General features: G+C 39.3%; 1 protein-coding gene across 7 annotated transcripts in view; it reads right to left on the bottom strand.

Annotated features, from left to right (window-relative positions):
* GULP1 (GULP PTB domain containing engulfment adaptor 1) overlaps window positions 1-20,379 on the bottom strand; it is a 322,371-nt gene extending 301,992 nt beyond the window's left edge. For all 7 annotated transcript variants that reach the window (XM_045032402.1, XM_045032397.1, XM_045032396.1 and 4 more), the window contains exon 1: window positions 20,176-20,379. The gene's annotated coding sequence lies outside the window, so the exon portion shown is untranslated. The remainder of the gene's footprint in view (window positions 1-20,175) is intronic.
* Between the last annotated feature and the right edge of the window lie 2,987 nt (window positions 20,380-23,366).

Here is a 23,366-nt window from a genome sequence, read left to right as displayed (position 1 = left end):
AAATAATTTGAATGTTCTTGTGTCTTAAGCAAAAAGATCCAGCAAACACTTATATTGACTTCAAAGGGACTATTCACCTATGTAAAGATAAACATACAAGTGTTTGCAGGTTTAGGGCCTAAGTCCTGAATTCCTTCCCTTGGTAAAACTCCCAGTGACGTCAATGGAAGCGTTGCTTAAGTAGAAAGGAAAGGACTGGGCTCATAATCATGAAATCAAAGGAAGTGACTTGAAATATTGTAAAACCTGTCAGTAATACATGTAAAGTTGACTGATTTTTATATATTTAAAAAAAATAAAAGTTTTTCATTCAGATACATCACTTTATGGATCTACAGAACCACAAAGAGTGATTTACTAGAAACTCATCCAGGCCTCTGAAAATCAGTTATTTTGAGTTTCAAAGGAAGTAGTTTGAGGAGGAAAACTTTGAAATAATATGCATAGATCAAAGAGTGGATTAACTCTTACAGATTATGCATTCACAGATCACCCACCAAGAATGTAGGCCCAAAAAATGAGGCAAGTTTTTGCTAAAAAATGGCTAAAAAATGAGGCAAGTTTTTAATTACACTAAATTTTTTGTGGTACAATTATTCCCCACTTGTACTGGTTGCCTATATTTCATGAAGTCAATCAACAAATAGACTTTATTGTTCTGGTCATTCTTTATTCTTATTGTTCTAGCAATCAGTATTCAGTACCATTAAAATCCTATTTGACATAAGAACACTAGCTGCATTTATGTGGCATGCCTCTGAAGTTGTTAATGATTTTCTACATACTAATCTTGCCCTCTGTGAATAAAACTTACACAGTGTCCTAATAAAGTGACTGTTTTAAAAATCGATATCCTGGTGCCCTCCCTCCCTCATTACAGGACTCCTGAAATGATCCAAGTTTTTTATTTCATCAAAACATTTTTATTACTGTATAATATATGTCTGTACAGGAGAAGCAAGTATTGCTATACCAAATTGCTTACAAAGAACAAATAGTGTAATGGAATGAGTGTTCAGTATGACACCCATTGTTTGGAGTGAAGTCAAATGAGCGTAGTCTCTAACAAAAGTGCTCTTTTGCTGAAATCAAAGAAGAAAATAAGATACATGGTAGAGGAATTAAAAATAGAATAAAAAGGGAAAAGTGAAGAAAAAACTCCAGGGAGGCTTGGTAGATTTTTTTAATGTTTTCACTTAATAGAAAGGTAGATGCAGGACTGTGCAATAAATAATTTTAAAAGGTTGTTTTAATTGTTTTTTACAATAAAGGAATGAAATAAAATGTGCTGAGGGGACAGAAATTTGCTTAGAATCAGCTAGCTATTGGTGCCTGAGTCTTTGTTTTGTCTTTTTAATGTTAAAATTTCTCCCTACTAGACTTCCTCCAAACTTTTGCCTTTCCTGTGCATGTTTGATGCCCCATCTTGCTCCTGTAAAAGTTGGTGATAAAACTTCCATTGACTTCAGTGAGCAGCAGCAGCAGGTCTTTGCTAAGTTAAAACTGAATAACTGAAGATAATTACTATAAGCCTCACAGTTATATTTAATAGAGTAAAATTAGTTAGTGACCAAAAAGACCCACGAGATTATTTGCCCATGCACTACCAATGCAGGGTTGTTTCCTAAAGTTTGGTTCCTTGCACTATATGTAATCTGGTTTTAAATGGGAGTCTTCTCAAGTAATGTTATTTAAAATAAGAATTCTTGAGTAAAATAAGAATTCTTGAGTAATACCCTCTTGCTGAAATCAACACCAGCTAGAATTTATGATCCAGTCAAAATGCATAAAAACTGCATGTGTTCAGTTTTTGAGCAGCAAAACAAAGACCATGCTGTAGGAAGTATATTTTTTCTTATGGCAAAGGGGGAGAAAGCATTGTAAAAAATTATAACAGGACAAAGGGGAATAAAAAAGAAACTTCTAAGAGTGACTTCAAAATTTCCAAGCAAGGGGAAAGCTAATATCAATAACAGTAGTAAAAAATACTGCTTAGGTCTATATATTTTTTTCCAAGAGAAATTGTAACATCTAAGTAGTGTACAGCAAAACAGACACAAAGTAAACCTATCACTCTTCGGGTAAACAGCTGTTTTTAGAAAGTATAGATTTGCTTTGCTGCAAAGCTATTTTTTTAAAACTCAAGTAAAAATTCCAGAATAAATTTACAACCACTTTCAGAATAATTTGCAACCATAGTTTCAAGTCAGGAGTTTTGATCAAAGCTACCCTATGTCCTTGTTTGGAAACTTTAAACAAAACAGAAAACCACTAGGAGTAAGTAAATAGCCTTTATTGTTCTCCGTGTTCACGATAATTCTTCCAAAATGGCCCATATCATAATTAGTACAAACAAAATGCAATAGTCAAGTGAGAAGCGTTGAATGGGACTGGGATGCAGGAGTGAAAGAAGGTTTTTGGCTAAGGAACGTAGGCCCTCTGACAGGAACATGATTTTGAAAATAAAACTCCCCCGTTGTACTGGGTGGTTTGGTGAGGTTTGTTTTGTTTTGCTAAGATTCTTGCCACATGATTTCTCTTCAATATACATAGTGTTGTTTCCTTGAAGGATTACTTTTTTTTTATTGTTTCTCATTTAACACTGTTGGCATTATCTTTGCATTAGGTATAATAAGAAATATACCAGAATATGTGGCTTTTTTTTTTAACTTTCTTTGAACACGAATATGCCCGCCTGAAAGGTAAAAAGAAAATTATGCTGCTCATCTGACTTCAGAGCATTAACAGGAAAAGTAGTAAAACTACTCATTTCACCTACTGTTACAGAATATCCAACTTTCTAGTATCGAATCTGACCAAAGTCAATGGGAAGACTCCCATTAATTTCATTGTAACAGTAATTATCTATGAAAAAATGAGAAGTTAGCTGTTGCTTCAATTCTTTACATAGAAAGCTGATCTTTAAAACCTCAAATCTGTTTTCAAACCACCACAAAAATAAAAAAAAGTGATCGAACTATGTTAGAGTATTATATTTGCTCCCATAAGCCAGGCATCTGAGAATGATCAGGAAAATGAGACTAAAATACTCTGGCTAGACATGTGTTCCTAACATAGCACTGCCCGCTGCTTATTTTGAAGAATGATCAGTGACTGCCAATCATACACAGCTGTGCCAAATTATGTGGCCATTTAATGATGTGGACATTTGTCCACAGGATAATAAAATGAGAACACAACTAAAATTAGAAGTCTGCAGACACTGTACTTTAAGTACTGTACTTTAATTAAAGCTTAATAGCCACAGATATACCAAAAGCGTCTGGCAATTTTTCTGCTCCCTGAACAAGAGAGTGTGCCTGCCCAACTTGAAGTAGCGCAGCATCCTTTTCTATTTGACTTATAAGTACTACTAAGAAGAAAAAGAATACAACAGAAATCCTATTTATTTCACTGGAAACTGTGTTTCTTGTGGAATAAAATTTTTATTTTTACAAAACCAGAGACTAATGGAAATTGTTTCTCCAATTGCTTTTTAAAATTCCATCAGAAATATTTTTTTATTGCAAGTAGATATTCACATGTGGCCACTTGCAATCTAAATGTTGCAGCACTGAACTAATTAAAAAAAAAAAAGAACTTTGGGCTATTGACTTCATTGGCAGAAAGACTGAACTCTTGAAAGTGAAGTTGCCTGGAAACAAAAGTGAAACTGATGAAGCTATATTCAAACTCCTAATGCTGATTAGGAGAAACACAGAGGAAATAAAGAATGAGAAGTATGTGGGAAATTTGTTTCCCTAATTTTAATAGCTAACCAAATATAAACTAGAAAAAAACAGGTCTGTATGAAAGCTCTGTTATCCTACAGAACAAGGAGAGCTTCCAAAAGCACTTTCTTCTCTGCCTCCAGAAATAGGTAAAGGACAAAAAAAATCCTACAGTGTCTTTTTGACTAAATTGGTCACATAAGAGTATTTCATATTTAGCTAAAGATCACTGAAAAATAACACACTCTCTCTTTACGTAACTACACTGGAATTTCGTAGCTGTCAAAAGGGACGTAACAAGTGGGATTTTTAAAAAAGCTTTTTATTAGACTGAGATTCAGTTAGGAACTTGCCTTAAGGAGATATACTCAGGGTTAGATTATCCTGGACCTTTCATCAAGGGAGGGCACAAAAAGCCTTCCCACTCTTGCAAGGTACCACCGGATTAGGGACAATCAAAGTTAATGTTTTTAACCTCCTAGCCCAGGGGTTGGCAACCTTTACTATCAAAAGAGCCATTTTGCCCCCTCTTCCACTAAAGAAAAATAGTCTGGAGCCGCAAAACATAACACTGCTTATAAACTTTTAAAAGTTTTAATCTTTTTTTAGTTTTACCTGTTACAACAACAGAATACAACAAACAGAAGTGCAGTGTGCATGTGTAGGCCTACTTTGAAATAAATTAAACACCGAACTATGCAGGCCTTTTTGAGTCCTTCCCGTATTTGTGTAAAATTAAAATAAAACGTAGCCCACTTTAATATAAAAAAACATATAGTTGCAGCTTAGCAGTTTTAAAAAAGTAAACATAAAATTAGGAACGTTTTTTGACAAGTCCATTTCAGTGTGCTCTCATCTTCTTCAGGTTTCTTTCTCGGCCAGCAATCAACCGAAGCACCTGAACATACAATAAAAAACTACATCAGCTCTGGGTCTGAAATAAATGTTTTTTTCTGAATAATAATAGCCTATTAAATGCTAGTGTTCTCACCTGTTTAATGTGACTTCTGTTTCTGAAGCTCGATGCTGATCTTCCCTATGTCGGGGCTGTAAGATGTGACTTTGATCTTCACACAGGACTGTAGGCTCTTATTTGTGAGGCGGGAGTGATATTTGGACTTTATGAAGTTCATGCTCGAGAAAACTTGCTCACATAAGTATGTTGAGCCAAAGATGGACAGGACTCCAAATGCATACTTTTTCATGTTCATATATGTGTCGGGAATGGCACTCCATGTTTCAAAAACAAGTTTGTCGGGTTTGGGGAGGTTTTCAATATCATTCCATTTGTGCTCTTTAGCGAGAGTGGCCTTCTGATGGGCGACTTCTTCGAGATCCGCTGTCAGGCTTTTGAACTTGGACACCCATAAGTCTTTATCCGCTATGTCGGCCAGTTCAATTTCAAGATCGGGCTGACTTATCCCTGTGAATGCGGATATGTTCAGCAGGGATGGGTCGATGTCCAGCAGTGTGACAGGGAAGGACAGAGTGTTTTTTTCCTTTCTGAACTCGCTGAATCTTTCTCCAAATGCAGCTTGCATTGCCATAATTGCACGGTGTAAATAATCACAATTTATGTGATTGTTCTCTTCTTTGAACTCTCTCAGGGAGGGGAAGTGAGAGAGCATACCTCTCTGTACATCTCTGGCAAACACTGTCATCTTGCGCTCAAACGCCAGAACATCCTCCAGCAACTGCAGGGCCGTGCTTCCCTTTCCCTGGAGATTTTTATTCAGCGTGTTTAAGTGACTTGTCATATCCACCATGAAATAAAACTTTTCCAGCCAATCGAGGTCTCCCAGTTCGGGATAGCTGAGGCCTTTGCTTTCCAAGAAGGTTTTCACATGTTCCAGACAAGCAGCGAAGCGTTTCAGCATGTCTCCCCTTGACAGCCACCGAACTCTGTTGTGCAGCAGGAGATCCAAATATGCGCTCTCGACTTCATCTAACCATGAACAAAACTGTTGGTGGTTTAACCCATTTGCAATTATTTTGTTCACTATCATAATAACGAGGTTCATCACTTCCACACATTCAGGGGGGAATGTTTGAGCGCACAGTGCTTCTTGGTGCAAGATGCAGTGAAACGTCATCAGCTCTCGATCCAGCGACTTTTGAAGTAAATTCACAAAGCCCTTCTGTGCTCTTCTCATACTGGGTGCACCATCAGTAGACACTGACACCAGGTGAGTGGTGTTTATTCCTTTGGCTTTTAGAGAACTCAAAACAGCCTCACAAATGTCCTGTCCCCGTGTTCGGCCCTTTAGCGGTATGAGTTCAATCAGTTCTTCCTGTGGCCCATCAGAGTTCACATATCTGCATAAAAGTGCTGTCTGCTCAATATCGTTTACATCACTTGACTCATCACAGGCAATTGAATATGCTTGAGCTGAATTGATGTCATCAATTTGCTTACTGGTGATGTTTGTTGCCATTTTAATGGTCCTGTCCTTGACCGTCTTTGCAGAGAGAGGCATTTCTTTAATTTTCTGAATAATTTCCTGTTTGTTTTTGAATTCGGAGAATAGATGCTCTGATATTTTTATGAACGATTCTTTCATGTATTCTCCGTCTGTGAATGGCTTCCCCCTCCTTACGATCTCATGAGCTGCCACAAAACTAGAAGCTGTAGTTGAGTTTGGAGAGTTGATCCACTTCTTGAAAGTATGTTTGCTCTGCTCAACTTTCCGTAGTAGTTCCGAAATCGCTCTCTTTCGCCCATCTTCAGTTGGGTACTTTTCAGAAAATGCTGAGTACTTGTTTTGAAAATGTCTTTCAACGTTACATTTTTTGTTGTTTGCTAATTTCTCGCCACATATCAAGCACACAGGTAAGCCAGCGTCGTTGGCAGTGAAGGCAAAGGAATCTGTCCATGCAGAATTAAACTCTCTATTTTCTTCTAAGATTTTTCTTTTTTGGGATGTATTCATGGTTAGCTTACCGCGGGGGTCACACACTCAAGAAGCCGCCTGCAGGTAAAGGCGAGGGCTATAGACGTGGATGTGACGCATATTTTAATTGACAAATTATAAAAACTTTTAAAACTTTTAAAACTTTTTAAACTTTTAAAACTTTTAAACTTTTAAAACTTTTAAAACTTTTAAAAAATTCGATGTTAAAGTATCACCTCGAACTCCAAGATAACTGTGCAACAAAATAAACAAAAATAAAATAATATATAAATAAAAATTAAATTAATAAATAACCGTTATTCTTTTTTTTTCTTTTTTTTTTTCTTTTGTCAAGGCCGAAGGGAGCCACAACAAGGAGGCTGAAGAGCCGCATGCGGCTCTGGAGCCGCGGGTTGCAGACCCCTGTCCTAGCCCCACCAGGAATACCTCCAAGTGCAGGGAGCAAAAGTGAGGTCATGACCCTGCCCTCCTCCCCTACTGTCCTTTGAAGCAAGCCAAAAGAAGAGGCTGCACAAAGGCACAGTCCCGCCCTGGCTCCCATAGCTTCCCGCTCCACTCCTGCTCCTTCTCTTCTGCACCTTTCTGCCCTTCCCCTGAGCACACCCCCTTCCCCATTCCTTCCACTCCCTCCCAGCACCTCCTGAACCCTACTGAACAGCTTTTCCCCAGCATGCAGGAGGCACTGGGAAGGAGGGGGAGGAGTTGATTAATAGGGCCCCGAACATGATTCTGCCCCCTCCACCAAGTGTGCCCCCTTCCCACATCTCTCCCCTCCCTTCCAGCACCTCCTGCATACCACTGAACAGCTGTTCCCCAGTGAGCAGGAGGTGCTGGGAGGAAGTGGGAGGAGTTAATTAGCGGGCCCATGGACTCTCACAGACCCCCACAGACCCAAGTTTGAGAAACGCTGACCTAGGCCAAGAGTTTTAATGCTCATTTGTGCTGTAAATTAGCAGGTAATTTCCTAAAAGCAGTGGTAAGCCTTTACTTATGTATTTTTGTCTGCCTTATCTTTGCCTACTTTTTTAAATGAATGAGAATTTTTTAATGTAATTCTTCCCTGGTTCTTCAATATCCCAGCCTCTTACATTTAGTAGGTAGAATTAGGCAAAGTATTGGGAATGAAATCAACTAAACACAGTGTCACTCAAAATGATGCCTATGGAACTTCCACATCTTTAAAAGTAAATAAAATGTGTATTTGGGGGGAAAAGGGAATCTTGGTGTCTTGGGTCAGTCCTGCTTCTTGCGTAGTCTTTCTTAAGCTGTGGGTTGTTAGAAAAGATGTCTTCTCTTATTGTCTGAGTAAATTAATTTACATGTAGATTATACATAAATCTTGTTCTGTTGTAGATTCCCATTAAAATGAATAGAAATGTATCACCATCATCCTTGATGTGTAGCCTGATCTATGGATTATGTATTAATTATATTAGTTACTTAAGAATTCCCAGTTATCACTTTGAGGGTTGATAGGTTCTTGTCCCAAGATCAGCAGCAGTATTATTAAAACTACTGAGCCATTAGAAACCCTGACGTGCACAGTTGCAACACTTACACTATATAAACCCTTCTATATTTACAATAGTTTAGTAATACATTTATCAAAGTCACAAATACTCTAATTCAGTAAGGTAGATAGAAATAATACAGAATGTAAATCTGCACATCCATACTCACACTTCCCTTGCAGAACAACCTGAAATGTTAGCCATTATCTCCCCCATCACCTTCCTCCTCATCTCCAGTGGCTATCATTCTGGCACCTCCCAAGGGCTATATCTCTTTCTCTCTCCTTCTGCACCCAGGCTAGGATACAACTTTTATAATATGTTATGCTGACGTCACTATGTCTCATGCATATTCAGCAGGAGTTTCTCCCCTCTTCCTTATTTGTATTTCCTCATCCTACTAAAGTTAAGCTGCCCTTCTCCTATAGGTTACTACATTAATTATCTGAACTTATTATCCTATACATCAATTCATTGCCAGAGCACTCTTGTGGACATATCTGTGGATGTTAGCTCGTGTTCCTGTGGTTGGGTGGTGTCGTTATGGTAAATTCCGACAAAATTCCCCCTTCACACTCTATTTTCAGTTCCCCCAAACTTGGGAATTATACTTGGGCCATTTATCTGTGCCAAAGTTCATAGGCCTCAAGTCTTATGCTAAATGCAGAAAATAATATCTTAGAGGGTACAGGCCTGGAGGTTCCTTGCATCACTGCTCAATATAATAAAGGCAGAATATAATGAAGGCAAGGCAGTGAATATAATAAAGGCAAGCTAGCCCTATGGGCTAGAGATGGAATGATGAAAAATATTTAACTAAGGCAATCTGAGCATCCTTAACAGTCTCCTTTGTGTTCAAGTATTATAGAACATTTTGTATAAAACCACACTACTGCTCTGAGACCTGACTAGGAGATCATGGACAGTATCCAAGGGCCATTGAAGTCTTGGTTTTAGTGGGCTTTTTTCAAGCCCCAAATGTGCTGCATTACCAAAAGAAAGATATGGGGCTATCACACTTCCTTTCAGACTTTCCTTGAACTTGTAGATTGATGTATTAATTTCAATGTTATTTTAATTTTTTTTTATGGCAGCACTTCTTTCAGCTAAAGTATATTCTTGCAGAATTTTGCAGTATGAATATAGCAGAAAACGTTGCCGGTTTTTGGTACAAGCTCAGTTTTCTAAAATAATTAAATAATAAATAATAATAAAACTCCTTTTACAATTCTTGGCTCCATTACAATGCCCTTTGGCAGTCACCGCAGGAAGAAACAGTAACAATTGTTAATTTTGAGAAGTATAAGCACCCTAGTAAGCTTTCCATCGCCATATAATTGATTACTAAGCCCAGAGGGGAAATTCATAAAAATAAATAAATAAATCAGATTTTCATGACATTTTTATGGACACATTCTTTTTAAAATTTGAGACACGATGCTAAGGATAATTTTTAATTTAGTAAAATAATGGTGGTTGGTCAATTTTCTTTTGGAACCCTTACTTTCGGTTAATTTCTATGATCTGTGTCTTGAGAGAATATTTCCTAGCAATATGTATAACGGATGATAGGGAAGAAAAGTTTGGAGGGTGATTGAGACACATGGTGTTCATTTTAGGAGGGGAAAAAAAGTAATTATAAATTTGAACATGAATAAAATGAACATATAAACAGCCTCTTCATTTTTTCCTATCCAAATCACATACTGAGTAGAAGGACTAGCAGCAACCTTGCTTTGTGAATGGGGAATCTTTTTGTCAACTGTCTGAGGTTTATATTGCATGAAAAGCATTTTGGAGAGTCAACCTGTCTAAATTGTTACATATTTTATTCCTCTTATTTGTCTTTCTCCCAGCTGGTTGGCCACTGCTAGTCACAATTTATATGTCCATTATTTTAATAGCACACACAGAAAGCATTTATTATCCAGAAACTGCTGTAGGTCTGAGGTGCTACTTTTCAAAGATGGGGGTGGAAGATGGAATAAACCTATGTGAGAATGGTTTAACCTATTTACAGGATGTCTTTACCAAGCTGCCTGAATCCACCGGGTGTTAATGAACTCCCACATCATCCTGCAGTCTGACAGTTTGGTCTGGATCACTTTTGTTGACCATCCAACTAGTTGAACTAGCAGGAGATAGATTTAGTATCTAGTAGCCCTTGTACCAAATATTGCCCTGTACTACATGGGACCAAGGAAGAGGGTTTAAACAACCCTCTTCCTCTCATGCAAACAGCAGAGTAGAATCTCTATCTGTTACTCAGTACAGCATAGTGATGGAGGACTGACTTCCATTTTCACAGGGACTGTGGTCTGCCAATCGAGTGTGATCTGCAGTTAGAGAATATAACCACGGTTCCAATAGGCTAGCACATCCACTGTGATCTGCAGACCATGCTAAGCACAAGTACAAATTCCTCATTTTCAAAGGAGAAATGTGCCTGGCATTGGCAATGCATCACTCTCCATCCTCTCCCAGAGCCATCATGTCCTGTGCTGGTGAAACAACTCTATCAGCTGGCCCAGTTCCTCTTCCCGCTACACTCCTATGTGTTTCCCATTAGTTATGGATAGGGTTTTGCCTTTCAAATATAGCAAAAGCAAAGACATTCCCTGGAAGTATTCCAGTCTATCATCAAAAAAATCACTTATACCTAGCCTGTCTAATGACCAAACTGCCCCTTGTTTATCCAATTATACTTCACTCCACGTGTGAGCACTTCTCCCTCATCCCATAATCTAAACTAATTCAAAGAACCGTGCTTCTTAAAGAATACAATTTAATACTCTCCATTTTTTAGTTTCACCTACCACTTTTTTCTGATCCTACAAGCATTTCTAAAGCTAGCACACTTTAAAAGCTGTACAGTAGAACCTCAGAATTACGAACACCTCAGGAATGGAGGTTGTTTGTAACTCTGAAATGTTTGTGGCTCTGACCAAAACATCATGTTTGTTCATTCAAAAGTTTACAACTGAGCATTGGTTTAATACAGCTTTGAAACTTTACTATGCAGAAGACAAATGCTGCTTTCCTTTTTTTTAGTAGTTTATGTTTAACAAAGTGCTGTACTGTGTTTTCTTTTTTTTTTTTTGTGGCCATCTCTGCTGCTGCCTGATTGTGTACTTATGGTTCTAAATGAGGTGTGTGGGTGATGAATCAGTTCATAACTCTGGTGTTCATAACTCTGAGGTTCTATTGTAAAACACTTTGGTAAGAGTGTACAATTCACTTTCACTTCTAAAGTTATAGCAGTCATTTATACCATTAGAAGTTAAACAGATCAAACATAAGTGCTCATTACTTGAATATTTTAATAAACATGAAAGTACCTATCATTTTCTGCCCCCTGTCCCCAAATACTACATTTTTCTGAAGTCAAGGAAGAAAAGTAACAAAATAGTGTTTTGAAGATTTGTTTTGATTTTATGAAAGGCTATGAGATATACATACATCTAAATGCATAGTTATAATTGGAGCCTCACAGATGAAGGTAAATGTTTTGTTTTCTAGTGTGGTGAGGGATAGCTCAGTGGTTTGAGCATTAGCCTGCTAAACACACCTCAGTGGTTCTAATCCCTGAGGGGGCCACTTAGGGATTGTATAAAATCAGTATTTGTTGGGGTCCCTTCCAGTTCTATGAGATACATATATCTCCATATGTTATTTTATTTATTATTATAACACATTCAAGCTCTATTTAATATACTTCTATTTTTAAGCAAAAAGGAATGTCAGATGGTGTTTTGGGGGAGGGGAGAAAAACCAGACCAATGAGGGGTTTTGTCACCACTTGCCCAGCAACCCTGGGTGCCTAACAATGCTCTGCTGCTGTAGCTCCTAGCCTGGGATACTCACAATTAGACTACCAGAGTGCAGGTCACACCCTGAGTGTCTGCATGCTACATAGCTCTCATTCAGCGGCTCTGACCGCAGCAGCCAGTCTATAACCCCACAGGCCCACTCTGGCTTCCACCAGCCTTGGTTACTACTTGCAGGGTAACCCCAACACACTCCCAGTCCTGCCATGAGTGTGGGTGACTGGACTAGATGAGGTCTCTTCCAGCCCCATGATTCTATGTATATATGAGCGTGTTGAATGATTGCAAGGGTTGATGCAGCCATGGAGCATCTGGCACAGAGGATTCCTTCCTTCCTTCCCATTCATTGCCTAACTCCTCAATGCACAGCCCAGTTACTCATGCTGGGGTCAGGATTTGGCCCAAAGTGAGAATTTTAATGGCAAACATTTCTGAAAATATTATTATCCTGTTTAGAAAAGTAGAGTCAGACAAACTTCTCACAAGCAATTGAATGCCTCTAAAATCTGCCAGGCTATCTGAAAACTATTTTAAAATCTCAGAGTAACAGTGCATCCCTGCATTCTAAAAAATTGCTTATAACCTACATTTAAGCAGAAAAGTGATGGAGGGAGGAGCAACTGCAAAAGCCTCACTATGCAGGAACCAAGTATTTCATACACTGCCAAGGAAAAGGTGACCTTTGTAGGCAAGGAAAAGGTGGTTTTGTTCCTCCAAAATAAATATATGTAATTGAGGGGGAGTTGTCTTGCTCAGGAGACATTAACTTTTCAATAACTGTGCCCCCATGATAATGCTAAGTCATACTCCTATAAATATTGTTGTAAAGTGAACTTGCTTTTTCAGTTTGTATTTTCCTTCCCCTCCTCCTCAAACACCTGGCTATATTAGGTGCCAAGGTCATTCTAATAATATAGTGCACAAAATATGTAACTAATTCCTTGGCTCCCCCTTCACCATATCACCTTTTAAAAGCTTATAAAGGGGACTTTTGCTTCAGGAATGCAAAAGTCCTTCCCTATCCTTCCTTGTCCCCTTGCAAACAAACCGAACTAATGAGTCAAAAAAACCAACCCTCCCCCACCACTCCACACACACCTAAGGAGGACCATGTGTATGGATAGGTAAGGCAGTTGCCATAATCTTACTGGATTTACTGGAATGCCTTTATTTTCTGAGTACGCTTAACTGAAGTGGCTTTAGCCATTTCAAAATTCCTTTATGATGCAGCTGGCATTATAAAAATTAATTCTATAATGTCCTTCTGCAGAGTAATAATCAAAGCATTTTTTAAATTTATTTATTTCTGACATAAGTTACCTCTCATAAAAGAGACAAACACAAATTCAGTTATTCCTGTAAAGGGCAACTCTACCAGGAACGATAGACTCCTTTCTCTCTCTTTGGTTAATTTTATTCTTCCTTACACCTTAGGTAGCCATGATCTGGATCCAGATTTAAATTCTCCCTGTTTTACACAGTTAAATCCAGTCCACTTTGATGCTATATAAAAACATTGATTCTCTTTTGCTACCATCACACAATGACAGTGTGATCAATCTTCTAAATTTCCTTCAGCTATTTCCTCAAGGCTGCTGATCTGGTTTACAGATGTCAAGCCATTAACCTGGGTGGGCAGTGGAGGGGAGAAGGAAGAAGGATATAAAATATTTTGACTTCTCTCCCAGTGAATTCTAGGGACAGACAGCACCAGTACTTGCGGTCTAAGTGTGTCTCCACTTACATAGGGCTACTGTCAGAAATCTAAGCAGGAATCAAGCCTGTGCACAAAAGGGGACTCTGTATGCAGATCTCCCTCTTGCTTCTAGGTGGGGCTCATCTGTCTCCCTAACACTGCCACCTCCTTTTCCCTACATCCCACAGAGTCTTCTCTGGTGGTCTGATAACCCATGCCATGGAATGGGTGGAAGCAGGCATTTGGCATATCATGGAGGAATGGGTGGGTGTGAGCAGCACCCATTACTCTTTGGATTTTATTAAGAAAATATAATACAGCCTGGCCCTGTGCTATCTTTTCCATTGAGCCGTTTTTTGGCTAGAATCTCCTTCTTCTGGGGGCACAGAGCTCCAGCAATGGTATAGGGCTTCCACTCCAATTGTGGATGTTCCCTATATGCCCCAGGACACAGATCCCACAGTCTAGCATAGGAGGAAAACCCCGTCCCCAAGACTGGAATAATGTAGAGAAATCTCTGTGAGAGGGTTCTCATGAGGAATCCATTTCTTCCACTTTGTTGCAGTGATCGAGCCTTCAGCCCCTCTGATTAGAATCATTAACTCTTGGATCAAAAGAAATAGGTCTATCATGCCAGGTCAAGGCCTAGGTGGATTACATTTAATGATAAAGAGAGAAATTGAGTGGAGTATGTAACAACATCTTTATTAGCACGGTAAACCTAGAGTCTTGTAGTTTTTATAGCACATCCTTCCTTTGACATACAATTGTAATAATAATTCCTAAACAAAAAACCTTTGATTTCATGGGGACTAACTGCAGAGTGAAGTACTGCTTAATGAGAATAGGGAGATCAGTTGGCCAATCGTCTATTTGCGGAGTTTTCATTAAAACTTCAGGGTATTTAAAGGGGAAAAACAAAGAAATAAATATTTTTTAAAAACCTTGTCAAGGTTCCTCCCCCACTCTGAACTTTAGGGTACAGATGTGGGGACCTGCATGGACACTTCTAAGCTTAATTACTAGCTTAGATCTGGTAACACTGCCACCATCCAGAAATTTTAGTGTCTGGATCACTTTGTGTCCCCCCCAAAACCTTCCCCTCCCTGGGCAGCCTTGAGAGGCTTTTTCACCAAGTTCCTGGTGAACACCGATCCAACCCCTTGGATCTTAACACAAGAAGAATTTAACCATCCCCCCTCCCTTCCCCCACCAATTCCTGGTGAGTCCAGATTCAATCCCCTTGGAGCTTAACACAAGGAAAAAATCAATCAGGTTCTTAAAAAGAAAGCTTTTAATTAAAGAAAGAAAGGTAAAAATTATCTCTGTAAAATCAGGATGGAAAATACTTTACAGGGTAATCAGATTCATATAGCCCAGAGGAACCCCCTCTAGCCTTAGGTTCAAAGTTACAGCAAACAGAGGTAAAATCCTCTCAGCAAAAAGGAACATTTACAAGTTGAGAAAACAAAAATAAGACTAACACGCCTTGCCTGGCTATTACTTACAAGTTTGAAACATGAGAGACTGATTCAGAAAGATTTGGAGAGCCTAGATTGATGTCTGGTCCCTCTTAGTCCCAAGAGCGAACAACCCCCAAACAAAGAGCACAAACAAAAGCCTTCCTTCCACCAAGATTTGAAAGTATCTTGTCCCCTTATTGGTCCTTTGGGTCAGGTGTCAGCCAGGTTTACTGAGCTTCTTAACCCTTTACAGGTAAAAGAGACATTAACCCTTAACTATCTGTTTATGACAAACCTCTTTGGAAGTAAATGAATGTCATGCTTAGACTCTGAGTTATTCTTTATCTCCCAGTTGTGGAAGCTTTGGCTTTTAAAGTACCAGATTTATACTTGGAAGACGTCTTCCCATTGTGCAGTAGGCTCTCATCTTTAACTGAGATTATGCACCACTCAGCATTGTTCATGCCAGAAACTCCATCAACATCTAATTCTGAAGCAACAGCTTGAGTGAAAAGGAGAGATTAAAAAAATAAGAGCACAGAAAAGAAAACAGTGTCTTAATTATGCCACAGTTTTTCTTTACCGATCCTTGACTCTAGCCCATCTCAAAGTAGATTAGTACAATATTAGTGCATGTTAAGTAATACAGACCTACAAAATGCAGAGGGTTGCATTGTATAACATGGGTGGCTTATGCTGGCTCTTCTGTCTCTGAACATAGATGTACACAGCAGCAGCACACATACAGCTTATATCGTGAACATGTGGGTTTATATTTCTTACATTTAATATTCCATCTAATATAAACCTTTGGATATTCTCATTATCCATATAAATGTCTAATTTTTTGAATCCTACAAAACTGGGTTTTATCACTGTTATTTGCTTGCTTAGCCAGCGGATAAATTTGGGGATAGAGAGGAATTTGCCATACTCTCATATTTGTCAACAGCTTTCCAGAAGTGTGGTGCCCAGAACTGGACAAAATACTCCAGCTGAGGCATCACCAGTGCTATGTAGAGCAGGACAATGACGTGCTGTGTCTTACATATGACACTCCTGCTAAAACACCCCAGAATTATATTATCCTTTTCTGAAACTGCATCACATGGTTGACTCTTATTCAATTTGTGATCCACTATAATCCCCAGACCCTTTTCGTCAGTTCTACCACTTAACCAGTTATTTCCCATAATGTAGTTGAATATTTGATTTTTTTTATTTTCTAAGTCATGTCCTTTGTCCTTACCTTTAATGAATTTCATCTTGTTGATTTCAGACCAATTCTCCAATTTATCAAGGTTGTTTAGACTTCTAATCCTGTCCTCCAAAGTGCCTTTAACCTCTCCCATCTTAAATTCATCTGCAAATTTTATAAGTATACTCTCTATTCCAGTATCCAAGTCATTAATGAAAATATTGACTAGTACGAAACCAAAGACAGACCCCTGCAGGGCCATACTTAATTTGTCCTCCCTGTTTGACAGCAAACCATTGATAACTATTCTTTGGGTAGGGCCTTTCAACAGTTGTGCAGGTGTTATAGTAATTTCATCTAGACAGTCTCATAAACAAACTAGGGAAATGTGGTCATGTAGGACTCTGAAAAACCTTACTGAAATCAAGATATATCATGTCTACAGCATCCCCTCTCCTCACCTCAATCTACTAGGCCAGTACCCTGTCAAAGGAGAAAATGAAGTTGATTTGGCATGATTTGTTCTTGACTAATTCCTTATAACACTGTTATCCTGTAGGTACTTACAAATTGATTGTTTTATAATTTGCTATATAAACACTGACAGGTTGTATGTCTTTGAGGGGAAGTCACGAAGCACCCTGCTTTAGGAGCATCCACCAAGCCAGAAAACAGCTTGAGCTTTCCAGGGTTAATTCCTAGACAAGGTTCAGAAATAGCTCAGAGACACTTCTGGATTGTGAGCTAATTAGGTGAAATAGACTACTTAAGCTCAACACTTTAGAAATGGAGTGTTACACTCAAGAACCCTAGGGAAACATCGGAGCTACCCTGTATGCTTTATTATTTACCTCTTTTAAAGCCATATGTGAAAGGAGATGCAGCTACAGATATTTCCCAAACTAGTGTCAGGGTCAAACCAGAATCCCAAAGATAACCCCCTATTTGCATAGTGTGACATGTGTGTAAACATGAACCTCACATATTCCTGACCCTAGCCTTTCTACTGGCACCCTGCATACCTGGATCTAAAGTACCTTACAGACAGTGAGGCCCAAATATAGTTCCATCCTCCACATATATAAAGGCATCCTGCCCCCCCTCAACCAACCAAAGAGCCAAGTACCACCTGCTTTCAGAAGCTTTTCTCTTATTTCATAGAGGAACATTAATCAAATGTGTGACAGCCTCTCAAATCAAAAGGGAAATATTTCAATGCAGCAGGCAACAATTATCCCATCATTTTTGACAAATTTCATCCAATTCACCCAGAGAGAGTTGTTGAAACCCCATGGAAAAATCTTGATGAAATGGACCCGTGCTCCTGCTGGCTAACAAAAGCCAGTAATGCACAACTTAGCTCACTGCTGAGGGAGACAATCCATACTTTCCTTAGGGAAGACATTATTTCCACTATTTTGAAATGTGCAATAGTCTGGTCTACTATAAAAAAAAATCACTCACATGAACCAACCACCTAACACCTGGTTGCTACTTTCCCATTCCTCAGCAAGGCCTGAGTAGTTAACAAGCAGGCCCCAGGAACATCTGCTCACCACTAATATTCTAGATTCCCTCCACAGGACTTCAGCTTGAGTCATGGCACAGAAACAGCTGTAGCTAACCTGGTAGAGAACATCCTTATCATCATGAATGTCTTTGCTGACACTACTCATTCTCAAGCTGCCAGTATTGCTGACCCACTTGAAAAACCTGGCAGTGGTAGCCAGGGTTACTTCAGCCTGGCTATGCTTGTTACTCCCTGGCAGATCCTAGAATGTGTTGATGGACAGTTACTCCTGCATGCAGGCCCTATTTTGTGTAGTCCCCCCAGGCTGTATCTTCTCACCTCTCCTTTTCAACATTGATTTGAAGCTGCTAGTGGAGACTGTGAGAATCCATGACTTACACTGTCAAAAATACACTGACAAAGAGTTCTATGTAACATCTGCATGTAGTATCTCATAGCTATCTCAGTATACCAAGCAAACTGGAAGCTGAATAGAGACAGCTGGTCCATAATTGATCCGGGAAAGACTGATGTGGTGGCGATTAGAAGGCGGGGAGCATTTTAAAAAGCTGTATTTAAAAATAGTATGCCCTCACTCTCAGTTTGAGGCATATCCACAAGTGATCAAGTGGCCTTCTGTTCTATGAGGCACATTGATGCTGAACATCAAGACAACAAAACTCTTTCATGTTTTTCCCTCAGGGTCAGACCTAGCCATAGAAATCCATGCGTGTCCTACCTCAGTGCTGGTGGTCTACTGTAACTCACTCTACCTGAGGATGAAGGTGCAGAGTAGGTGAAAGCTATAATTAGTCCATCACTTGGTACCTCCATCCAAACCAGAACATGTTTAACAGGGCCTATAGTACAAGTTCTTCACCATGTCCATTGACTTCCTCTTCATTACTGGATTCATTTTCAAGGTACTGGCCCTGATGTTTAAGGTTATTAGTGGACTGCACTTGTGCAATCTGAACATCCCCCTCCCCCGCCCCCACCCACACCATTTTGCAGTGGTTATGATTTTATGTATTGGAGTTACCCATTTTGACTAGTTAGCCTGCATATTAAAGTGGCCTTAAAAATGAGACATAAATTCTTGTTTCCTCATGAACTGGCCACTTCCTTCTAGTGAAACTTCAATCAAGTACTATTTTTAGGAACTATAAATATAGGGTTTTTTTAGCTTCTCTGATAGGAAGCCTTTGAGTTTGTACTCTGATGACTTTTCCCCTGGGTAATTCTGCTTTTCATTGTTGATTGATATTTCTTTACAACACTGTCTCTCTGTACAAAATAGAGTAGAGAGCAGGATCCTGAGGAGATCAGGAGCAATGGGTACTCTGTTTTGTTTTCAAATGTGTTTATGTTCATTTTAAGCTACTGATCACTTTATAACAGACTGCATACACTGAGCACACAAAATTGATTGACTGATGGGGGTTGGATGCACATAAAAGCTTTTTTGGCAGAAGCTACACTGTTCTATTCTTAAGTCTGCCACATGAGGGATGCCAGTCTTCCATTACCCCCTCTAAATATCCTTTTGAACAACCAAATACTGCACAAAACATCCACAACTACTATTGTTGGGTGGAGTATATAGAAGACTGTGTTGGAACTATAAGCTATAATTTTTCTTGGGGTTTATTAGTTCGGCTCACAGGCCTCTGGGCTCTCTAGAGATATATGCAATCTGAGTCAAATTGTGCTTCAGGAAGCAGCCTGCTTTTTTTTCCTCCCTATTTTGGGGTTCTAAATTATAAGAATCAGAGTAGTATTATGTTGCAACCTTCCAGAAAGATACAATCATAAAATACTCTAACTCTTGGGTGTATACACCTTGAAAGATAATAATTTGGTATAGAGAGCTTCATAGAAGCATGAAAGGGATGCAGGCTTACAGCCACAGTGCATAGTGGTATGTGGTAGTTGTGCTAATGGTAAGATGGTGTTTGTGGATGGAGAAGCAGATGCAAGTACTGTTAAGCAGCTCATCTTTCCATTTCCATGCTTGTGGGTTTGCATAATTAACTGCTTCACATGAAAGATTTGTGTATCACTGTTAATAAAACTATGAATCCTTCAGCATGCCGGGCTGGGAGAGGAAGTTGCTGAGGAATGGGCACAGGATTAGCCTTAAAGTTCACAATGGCTATCAATATCTAGGATTAAAGCATGAAGAGATAATGGCTGGCCTTCATAGCTAAGGGTCCCTTCAGATAGGGAGCTCCATGCCACCAGAGACCAGAATGAATCCAGGCAGCCCAAGTTAATTTTAGCTAACTATCACAGATCTAGTCAAGCTCCTTATGCTGTACACTCACCAGATTTCTGTGAGGGGATCCAACTGCTGAATCCTGCATGCTCAGCTTTCTGGGGCCAGGCAGAGTTTAGGTACTGTCCCTAGCTTTGGGCAAGAACTCCACGTGCAGCCCTTGTGTCCGACACCACTCTGGGCGCTGAGAACCCTCAGACTGAGACTGTAGTTCTGCTCTGTGAGCAGCTCTGGTATATGCCCCTGAACCCCACCAAAGGTGTGAGCCTTCTGGTTCATAGTTCACCTCTTCAGAGGCATGTGACAGTGAAAGCAAACAGACACATGGACTTTGTACAGGATTCTAAACACCATTTATTTTTGTAAGATAAAGCAGAAGAGAGTATGCATCATTTAGAAAACAAACATCCTGAACCTAATGTCCCCCACTCCAGCTCACCCTTCCATTTGGGAGTCCTTGGGAAGTGTGTGTGTTGGGGGTATTCAGCTGTGTTCCAGTAGATAGAGGTCACTTCTGCCTTATCAGGCTCCTGTAACAGCTCCCCTCAGCTTGAACTGATGAAAATGGCCAAAGACCTAGAGTAAAACAATTACTTTCCAGCCTCCTCAGTCGTGACCTCTTGATCAGCAGCAACAGGTGACCCCAGACTCCTGCCAGTTGATTTCGTTATCAGGCACCTGGGCAGGAGTGAGCTTTTAGTCTAAATTGCTTTTGAGTTTAGTGACTCTTTATTAACAACCATGTTCTGCTCCAACTTGGAATTCCAGTCCAACAGGGAGGTAAAAGGACAACAGAGAACCACATCCACAATGGAATCAGCTGTCTGACAATATACACAAAGAGCCCCCAATATCAAACAGTTCATAAGGTCTAAATAGACAGATTTCCCAAAGCAACACAGTAACAATTCTGTGTGTCTTTAGGAGTGAGAGGCGCATACAACAGGACATTCCATGTGTGTGTTTCTATATAACTGAGAGAATAGTACTTCCTCTTTAATAGATTGCTGGAAAACTTCATGAGCTACATGCATCTCAAAAGTCTGCTGCAGTCCTAACATCCTATAAAAAGAAGGAACAGACAGTTTAAAACTAATTACAAGGAAGTAATTTAGACTAAATACAAAATTAGACAAATTATGAGTATACAAAGTGATCTTATCTTTTTTTGCCAAGACTGACTGAGTTGCCATCTTCTTCCCAGAAGCCTGATTCATTCAAAGATAATTTAGAGTAGTTAAGAAAAAATAAAAATAAATCCAACGCATCTATTTCCATTGACCGGTAGTTAAAGGGACTCCCAGACTTTTCAAGCCCTTGAAGGTAGATACCTAGAAAACAAACCACCATTTTGCAGGAAACATGACTTGATTTCTTACATAGACATTAAAAAACAATATTCAAGTAGTGAGGGCTTGTTTTCTATTTTAACTATATAGAGAGCAAAATCTTGCATTCTTCTCTCAGTTTTCGCTCAGATAAGTTAGAGCAGCATGACTTGGTATATGTGATGGTCTATACCAGGGGTAGGCAACCTATGGCATACGTGCTGAAGGCAGCACACAAGCTGATTTTCAGCGGCACTCATACTGCCCAGGTCCTGGCCACTGGTCGGGGGGCTCTGCATTTTAATTTTATTTTAAAAGAAGCTTCTTAAACATTTTAAAAATCTTATTTACTTTACATACAACAATAGTTTAGTTATATATTATAGACTTAGAGAAAGAGACCTTCTAAAAATGTTCAAATGTATTACTGGCATGCGAGACCTTAAATTGGAGTGAATAAATGATGACGTGGCACAGTACTTCTGAAAGGTTGCCGACCCCTGGTCTATACTATTATGTTCACCACTTTTACAAGACTATGATAAATTTTGTACAAAGAATGCCTTGTGAGGTATTATTAGAAATGTCATAATCTGCTGAACGTTATTGTCCTGGTAAAATATGTATATCAACATTGTATATGAAGTTATATGTTTCTGCTATGTATCATTTCTGTAACATGCTCCAAGTTTAAGAAAAGCAGGCCCAAATCAGTTTCTCAAGAATTAAAGAGCTATCACCTGCTTAAGTAGCCATTCTCTAGCAGGGGAAAATGTGTAAACAAGAAATTTACATTCCATCACAGAGACAGTTCAAACTTCACATCCACAATAGACTGTATGTCACCATGAGTCAGCAAGGATGTTTCTAGCCCAAAAAAATAAATTATAAAGTGGAGAGGAAAACACTTGACTTTACTCCTCCTCCCATCTCTCTGCTTATGACATCAGTGAACAACTGAAGGATACTGAACTAAGGGGGAGGGGTCCCAGGCTGAAAGGAACCCCAGCCTGTGAAATTTACAGCAGCATATGGTGAAGAAAACCTTTGCTTTGAATTCTGTTAGTTTGTTAAGTTAGCCATTAGCGTGCAGTTTATCTTTTATTTCTTTTGTAATACTGACTTTTATGCATCATCACTTACAATCTATCTTTCTGTAGTTAATAAACTTATCTTATTGTTTTATCTCAACCAATGTGTTTGTATTATCCCCATTTGGGATAACAAGGCATTACCATTTTCCTTTGATGAAATGATGGACTTTCTATAAGCTTGTATTGTTCAGAAAGGTACTGAGTAGTACAAGACACATTTTGGGGGGAAAGTCTGGGAGTAGAGAGCTTGCTGGTGTTGCTCTGCAGTTTAATGCATGAGTACTTAGCTAGTGGTCCCCAATACTGTGCAGCAAGGGTTGTTTGTACACATTAGAGGCTGTGTGAACTGGCTAGGAGTGGATGTTCTTACAGTAAAGCAGTGTAAAAGGCACCCCAGATTGGAGAACTGAGGGAACACAGCTATTCAACAGTTCAGACTGTACCGTAGGTAATGCCACAGTATATTACCATTAATTATTATTACAATAGTGCTTAGGGACCTCAACTGAGATTGGGGACCATTGTACTAGGTGCTGTACATACACACAGAAAAAGACAGCTCCTGCCCCAAGAAACTAACCACCTGATCAAGGCCTGATCCTGAAATAAGATGAGTGCAAGTAGACCTATTGAAGTCAGGCTTCACATGAGTGCAGGGGGATGTCTGCATGAATTTCATGGAAGGCTCAAAAGATAGGAGAAAGGAAATCTCATTTTACAGGGCAACTGAGGCCCTGAGAGATTCAGTACCTGTCCAAAACTGAAGTTATTAGGAGTCTTTCCATTTGATTTCAAATGGCTTTGGATCATACTGGGGG

This window comes from Mauremys mutica, chromosome 10 (genome assembly GCF_020497125.1).
Source record: "Mauremys mutica isolate MM-2020 ecotype Southern chromosome 10, ASM2049712v1, whole genome shotgun sequence".
NCBI lineage: Eukaryota > Metazoa > Chordata > Testudines > Geoemydidae > Mauremys > Mauremys mutica.
The sequence above is the reverse complement of the archived record's forward strand: the minus strand, read 5'-3'. Positions and strand labels throughout refer to the sequence as shown.